Source organism: Triticum dicoccoides, chromosome 6A (assembly GCF_002162155.2).
Source record: "Triticum dicoccoides isolate Atlit2015 ecotype Zavitan chromosome 6A, WEW_v2.0, whole genome shotgun sequence".
Lineage (NCBI taxonomy): Eukaryota > Viridiplantae > Streptophyta > Magnoliopsida > Poales > Poaceae > Triticum > Triticum dicoccoides.
In genome coordinates this window covers 26,343,646-26,352,143 of record NC_041390.1, presented here as the reverse complement: position 1 = coordinate 26,352,143, position 8,498 = coordinate 26,343,646, and the positions used below count along the sequence as shown (strand labels likewise).

Below are 8,498 nucleotides of genomic sequence, written 5' to 3'. Positions count from 1 at the left end.
AGTCATGGCGGCTGCAATTGAAGGTCTTGAAGCTTTGGTGGAAGGGTGTAATTGATGCGATGAAGAATGTGCGCACCAGGTGTTTGGTGACTTGAAACAGCGGACTCGGCAAGCGGGGGTGCCATCAATGGAGGACTGCATTTTTGGTGGTACTCCTCAAGTACTGAGTCTCAGTTCCTAGGGTGAAAATCCGAGGTCTAGCATTTATTGGTTGTACCTGGCAATGGCCTAGTTGAAGGCAATGTTTTTGGCTGAGCTTGGAATTTTTCTAGGGTCAAAACCCACAATTTACGATCTGACAATGACAATGCTTGTGCATTGTTTCCTTCTCGGGGGTTGCTTTTGGAGAACTTTTTTTGTAATCCGGGCGTTGTCTTCGGTGTGGTTAGAGTGCTACTGATGCTAGTGACTTATCACCTTGGCGCGGTCTTTTTCTTCTATTCTTTTTTCTGGTTGTGTGTATCCTTAATGTCTTTGGATATCTTGTTGGTAGAGAAGAGGGTGTAATTGGTATCGTCATGACATTATTATTATTTCTTGCGAGAGGTCGTGATATTATTTTATTCCCTTTGTTGAAAAAAATTTTGATGAACTAAGTCAATGATGTCAATGAATTGAGCAAGAGCTTGCTGGGTGGTATGCCTATGAAAATGGAGAGCCAGATCGTCACTATGAATAAAATCAGCCAAAGAGAGCTTTTTCTTAATGGCAAAAGAGAACAGTTCATGAAACTTTTGAGACCGAGGCAACTCTTGCCAAAAGAGAATAGAGTCTCCATACCCAACATTTACCTGACCAATTCATGGTGCAGCGTGAAATATGTTTTTTTTTCTACGGTGTATTTGTATGATACTGTAGATATGATAAAAAAAATCCTATAAACTTTGTTAAACTTCACATATATTTGGACCGAGAGAAAACTATTGTCAAATGTGTTTTCAGAACGAGGGGCCACGTAAGGGCTATCTCCAAAGCTAACACTCAAACCGCTTGCAACCATCCAGACATGTTTTGTCATCCAATACGCTTCTTTCTCCCCCGGCCCACCAGAAACACTTCTCCCGCGCCCGCGCCCGTTCACATGAGAAGCAGTCAGCTAGATCTACTCCAGAGCACCGGTACCTCATTCATGCCGATTTGGAGTAGTCACAATGAATATACTCATGTTGAGGAGAAGTACCAGCCACAAAAATCAATGTAATTGATTGATGAATTGAATGCTTCTCTGGAAATAATTGATCAAGGGCAAGTCAAGGATTTGGATAGTCCTTACTACTTTAACAATACTCCATTTGAAAATCCAAGAAAATACTTCAATTTAATGCAAGTTTCAGACTCATTTTGTTATCTTTAGATTAATGCAAAAGAAATATCTACTTAATGCATAATATATAAAATTAGGGGTGAACTTGTGAACGTGCACATGAATGGAAGTCAAACAAACAATCATATGTAGACAATACTTGTGTTTGTCTTTTATTCCCAAGTTTGAACTAGTATTGTTCGGGTTCTTACATGATAGTGCATGTCACTTTATTTTTTCACAGCTACAACGACCAAACCATGGGACTAAGAAAATGTTGTTTCTCTTCTCAGTTAGTACCGAAGATGCCAAATGGCGCAATGGTGGTCGAGCAATATGGAGGGATATAGACATTGCACATTCCAGGTAGTGTCTGTAGCGCTAGGTTCCTTATTTCCTCGAACTGGGGCAGTTGTTGAGGTTGGACAGAGCCCTGGGCCTGTGGGTTTTGCTGAGATGGCTGGAAGGAGCCCTGACCTGATGGATATTGTTGCTGAGGCTGTTGGAAGGAGACTTGGCTCGATGGTTGTTGTTGTCGCTGTTGTTGATGCAGAATAATAGCATGAACAACATTGTGGATGGCTTGGCACTGCGACTGCTCGGGGATCTGCCACAGCTGTTGACAACACAATTGTTGCAATGGCTGGTAAGTGCTTTGTTGCAAAACTTGTGATCTTGCATGCGCTATGTTGTGTTGTTGCAAGACAACATCCCTGCATGGAATCAGTTGTTGTTGCAAAATTTGTTGAAGGATTTGTTGTTGTTGTTGTTGTTGTTGTTGTTGTTGTTGTTGTTGTGCTTGTTACTATGAAATTGGTTGTTGTGGTTGCGGATACTGTGGTTGCGGTTGTGGATATGGTTGTTGTGGTGAAAATGGTGGTGGCTGCGGATATGGTAGTTGTGGCGGAAATGGTTGCGGTTGTGGAAATGGTTGCAGTTGCAGATATGGTTGTTGTGATGGAAATGGTTGCGGCTGCGGATATGGCTGTTGTGGTGGAAATGGTTGTTGCTGCCCTGGAAATTGTTGTTGTTGTACCAATGGAACTTGCCCTTGTGGCTGTGGCTGAGGTCGATTTTGTGGCTACGGTTGTGGCACTGGAACTCTAACTACAGTTGTGGCGGTGGTTGCCACGATAGCAAGGAGGGCAAGGATGAGAAAGGTCTTCATGGTGGATTTGTATTGACCACTGCTTGCTTGGCTTGAATGATGCGCTCTACTTATGAGAATGATGGGTGAGGAAGGATGATGATCATGCTACAAGGCTTTTTATAGCTCCCATGGCATGATCTCTTTCACAATTGGCATTTTCTTGTCTGGAAAGTGCTTGGATGCTTCCCAAAATCATAATTTGGTATGTTGTGTTTGGTGGCACTACTTACATGTGTATTCTTGGACTAGTCACTAAAGTTTCATGTTGTTGCACTATCATTCCACCACCAAAGAGGTGTGATAACACGCATGACTCATCTTATTCACTTTACAGCTCAAACACTAATCTAGATTGCCTATTTTTCCGAAACTAAGTTTGTAATGTTCTGCAAATTGTTACGCATAAACTAGATAAGCATGGCTGATACAGAACTTAGTTTGTAATCTTGTGTGGCCTGTTAAGATAGATAAGAGTAGTAATATAACTTGCTTTAGTAGGCCATGACTCATCAAATTCCTTATACATGTCAAGTGTTGTAGTGTTCTAGAAGTTATTAGCAAACATCAATTTTGTAATGTTCCACAAGTTGTTACTGTAACTAGACAAGCTTGACTTGCACACAAACAAGATTGTAATCATGTGTGACCTGTTAAGATGGATTAGACTAGTAATGTGGCTTGCTTTGATAGGCCATGATTCATCAAATTGCTTTTACTTGTCTTAAGTGTTGTATATGTTGTACAAGTTATTAACACTTATCAGCTTAGCATGGCTTGCAATGTGTGTGCATGCCAAGGTACGTTCTAGCTTCTATTCGTTTGTAGATCTTTTGTTTTACGCAAATCATATAAATGATCATCTACGCTAAGGCTTGCGAGTGCAGCTGCAACAATGTTGGCAGGGTCGGAGGGAGTGATACGTCTCCGTCGTATCTATAATTTTTGATTGTTTCATGCCAATATTCTACAACTTCAATATATTTTTTGGCAACTTTTTATACTATTTTTGGGACTAACATATTGATCCAGTGCCAGTTCCTGTTTGTTGCATGTTTTTTGTTTCACAGAATATCCATATCAAATCGAGTCCAAACGGGATAAAAATTGACAGAGAATTTTTTGGAATATATATGATTTTTGGGAAGAAAAATCTACGCGAGACGGTGCCCGAGGGAGGCACGAGGCAGGCGGCACACCCCACCCCCTGGGCGCGCCCCTGACCCTCGTGGCCACCCCGTAAGGAGGTTGATGCCCTTCTTTCGCCGCAAGAAAGCTAATATCCGGATAGAGACTGTGTTAAAATTTCAGCCCAATCGGAGTTACGGATCTCCGGGAATATAGGAAACGGTGAAAGGGTAGAATCTAGAACGCAGAAACAGAGAGAGACAGAGAGACAGATCCAATCTTGGAGGGGCTCTCGCCCCTCCCACGCCATGGATGCCCAGGACCAGAGGGCAAACCCTTCTCCCATCTAGGGAGGAGGTCAAGGAAGAAGAAGACGAAGGGGCCCCCTCTCCCCTTCTCTTCCGGTGGCGCCGGAACGCTGCCGTGGCCATCATCATCACCACAATCTTCACCAACAACTTCACTGCCATCATCACCAACTCTTCCACCCTCTATGCAGCGGTGTAACCTCTCTCTTACCCGCTGTAATCTCTACTTAAACATGGTGCTCAATGCTATATATTATTTGCCAATGATGTATGGCTATCCTATGATGTTTGAGTAGCTCCGTTTTGTCCTATGGGTTATTTGATGATCAAGATTGGTTTGAGTTGCATGTTTTATTATTGGTGTTGTCGTATGGTGCTCTCTGTGTCGCGCAAGCGTGAGGGATCCCCGCTGTAGGGTTTGCATTATGTTCATGATTTTCTTATGGTGGGTGGCGTGAGTGACAGAAGCACAGACCCGAGTAAGTAGCTTGTTTGCGTATGGGATAAAGAGGACTTGATACTTTAATGCTATGGTTGGGTTTTACCTTAATGATATTTAGTAGTTGCGGATGCTTGCTAGAATTCCAATCATAACTGCATATGATTCAAGTAGAGAAAGTATGTTAGTTTATGCCTCTCCCTCAAATAAAATTGCAATAATGATTACCGGTCTAGTTATCGATTGCCTAGGGACAAATAACTTTCTTGTGTGACAACAAGCTCTTTACTAAAACTAACTTAGTTGTGTCTTTATCTAAACAGCCCCTACTTTTTATTTACATGCTCTTTATTACCTTACAAACCTATCCAACAACACCTACAAAATACTTCTAGTTTGATACTTTTTCTAGGTAAAGTGAACGTCAAGCGTGTATAGAGTTGTATCGGTGGTCGATAGAACTTGAGGGAATATTTGTTCTACCTTTAGCTCCTCGTTGGGTTCGACACTCTCACTTATCGAAAGAGGCTACAATTGATCCCCTATACTTGTGGGTTATCAAGCCTTTCTCTGGCGCCGTTGCGGGGAGCAATAGCGTGGGGTGAATATTCTCGTGTGTGCTTGTTTGCTTTATCACTAAGTAATTTTTATTTGCTGTTCATAGTGGTTCTTTATCTATAGTTATGGATATGGAACACGAAATACCAAAAAAATTAGGTGTACTTGCTGCTCATGGAGATGAGGAACCTCCTAAAACCCTCGATGCTCGTTATGTGACAGATATTATGTACTACTTTGATAATCCAGAGAAAACCACATTCAATTTGGTAATGGGAGACACGTTGGATCAACGTGAATACTTTAGGGATTATCGCTTGACTGAAAAAGGGAAACTATTATGGGATCAAATTTATATGTTGTATTGGTATGCTAGGCAAGTATGCTTGAGATATGATTATACTTGTTGCTCTAGGATGAAGTCTCCACACCTTCCCTTTTCATGTGAATTTAATGATAATGAAACTTTGGCTTCTTATGCTAGAGGTATATATGACTACTATGATGTGGAACAAATAGAAGAATTTGTTGCTTTTATGAGTGCTTATGAGATTGAATCTATGTTCAAAGAATATGAAAATCTTTATGATGCTGGCTACAGACCTGAAAATTTAGCTATCCTTAAATATTGTTATGAGAATTATGAATACAATTCTGATATTGATGCGTTTATTGAGAAAGTCTCCTTTGTCCTAGAAGAGACTAATATTTTGCAGGAATCTATGGAAGAAGAAATTGATGAAACTGTGAACTCATTCAATGAAAAAGATGAGGAGGAGAGCGAACAACAAAAGGAGGAAGAGCGGATTGATCACCCGTGCCCACCTTCTAATGAGAGTAACTCCTCAACTCATACATTGTTTAATTTCCCTTCGTGCTTACCGAAGGATCAATGTTATGATAATTGCTATGACCCCGTTGATTCTTTTGAAATATCCCTTTTTGATGATGCTTGCTATGCTTGTGGCCAAGATGCCAATATGAATTATGCTTATGGAGATGAATTTGCTATAGTTCCTTATGTTAAACATGAAATTGTTGCTATTGCACCCACACATGATAGTCCTATTATCTTTTTGAATTCTCCAAACTACACTATATCGGAGAAGTTTAGCCTTATTAAGGATTATATTGATGGGTTGCGTTTTACTATTACACATCATGATTTTGATAGATATAATATGCATGTGCTTGCTGCTCCTACTTGCAATTATTGTGAGAAAGGAACTATATCTCCACCTCTCTATGTTTCCCACACGATAAAATTGCAAGAAACTGTTTCTACTATGCATTGGCCTTTACTTTGTGTGCATGAATTGTTCTTTTATGACATGCCGATGCATAGGAAGAGAGTTATACTTTGTTATTACATGATATATGTTACTTTGTGATCACTACTAAATTATAAATCATTATTAATTAAAATTGGCTTTGATATACCTTGGGATCTGGGTGGAGTCATTATTTGAGCACTATATGCCTAGCTTAATGGCTTTAAAGAAAGCGCTGCCAGGGAGACAACCCGGAAGTTTTAGAGATTCTTTATTTCTGTTGAGTGCTTTTATAAAGTTTAAAAACAAAAAAATAAAGTAGGGAACCCAAAACTTTTTCAAAAAGGAAAGCGAAAGTGAGAAAGACGAGCATTGTTGAAGTGGGAGCTATCCTTGAACTTTGTTCATGCTCAGGGAAACTTTGTGGATCTTGAATACATAAACTTTTCAATAAAAATAATTATCCCCTTGTACAATTCCATTGTATTATAAAAATAATGTGCCAAGGTTTGCCTTTAGGATGTTTACATTGCTTGTTGGTCTGTACGGTGTAGGATAGAAACTTTGGTTGTAGTGCGCGATTTTACATTTTTTACTGGAACGGTTCTGATTCCTTTTGCATTGTCTTTCTATGCAATTTTTTTTATTTCTCATAATTTTGGCAGAATTTTTCCATCGAAAGCAAGAAGTGAATGAGAGGTTATGCATTGAAGAGTGGGAGTCGACCTTGAACCTTTCTGTTCATGCCCATGAACCCATGGACTCTTGTTATAATCCATTAGGTATTTTGCTTTGATTCTTTGCAATCGTGGTCCCGACCATGATTGTTCTTCTTTGATCCCATTTCGCGGACAAGCTAAAGCACTTGTCTTCTGCAAACCAATATGCCTGCCCAACCTGTGTTCTGATTTACCCTCGAGTGTTACCCCTTGGTATCTTGGGAATATCGCAGGAACTACATAACTTCTTATGAGTTCTTCATCGAACTACTATTGATCACCAATTCCAATATCCCTGGGTTCTGAGTGGTTGCTCACTCGAGAACACCGGTAAGTGAACCGATTCCGCATCCCGATTCGATAACTCTAAGTTAATTTTCGTCGCTTATGAGTTTAATAATCCTTCTAGTCATTCCTAGCCTAATCGGCTATATCCCTATCGTGCTAAATTTTAACTGTGCTACATGGTCCTTCTTCCCAGAACAGAATTTTCGACGATGAGCTAAGCTTATGTCGATCTTCCTCGTCATACCATTTCACCTTGAACAGCAAGCTTGCTTTGAAGTTTGTGTCGTACCCGTGGTTGCAATAACTTTTCGCTTCATCATTCCTTTGACTTCATGTCATCGCCGATCGATTACATCTTCCTGAAATCTCTCGACAATTGTGTTGTGCTCGTCAACATTCTAAGCTCTTCCAGTATCAATCGAATTCATGATGAGGAATATCATGCTTTCCCCCTCGATGAATTATTATTGAGCCCGTGGGCCCTATCCTCAGCATTTTTCTTGCTAAAATTTTGCGACTTAATTTATAAGTTGTTTTCGATGGACCCTTTGTGAATCCAAAGTTTGGCCTTTACCTGATGACCATGTCGATGCTATCCCGAAGCATGACTATGGTACTCTGATCATGAACAAGAGCATTCAAGAACAATGCTAAATGTTTCATGATCAATTATCCAAACACCATTGTATGGGTAACGTCATGAATTTCCTCGCCCCTTTACTACAGTGGTTAACTGCATGCTGTCCTATCTTGCATATCCTACTCCGCTTGTTCTTGTGGAGGATATGCTCCTAATACTTATGTTTAAAAACATTTTCCTTTCCAATGTTCTGATTAATCTAATGATCAACTTTTCTTTTCCATTGTTTTGTTTAACCGTGCCCACCTTCTAATGAGAGTAACTCTTCAACTCATACATTGTTTAATTTCCCTTCGTGCTTACTGAAGGATGAATGCTATGATAATTGCTATGATCACGTTGATTCTTTTGAAATATCCCTTTTTGATGATGCTTGCTATGCTTGTGGCCAAGATGCCAATATGAAGTATGCTTATGGAGATGAAATTGCTGTGGTTACTTATGTTAAACATGAAATTGTTGCTATTGCACCCACACATGATAGTCCTATTATCTTTTTGAATTCTCCAAACTACACTATATCGGAGAAGTTTAGCCTTATTAAGGAATATATTTACGGGTTGCGTTTTACTATTACACATGATGATTTTGATAGATATAATATGCATGTGCTTGCTGCTCCTACTTGAAATTATTGTGAGAGAGGAACTATATCTCCACCTCTCTATGTTTCCCACACGATAAAATTGCAAGAAAT

At 39.9% G+C, this 8,498-nt stretch overlaps 1 pseudogene; it reads right to left on the bottom strand.

The window, feature by feature from the left end:
• Positions 1-1,451: 1,451 nt before the first annotated feature.
• LOC119319668 lies at positions 1,452-2,529 on the bottom strand (annotated as a pseudogene).
• Positions 2,530-8,498: the final 5,969 nt, after the last annotated feature.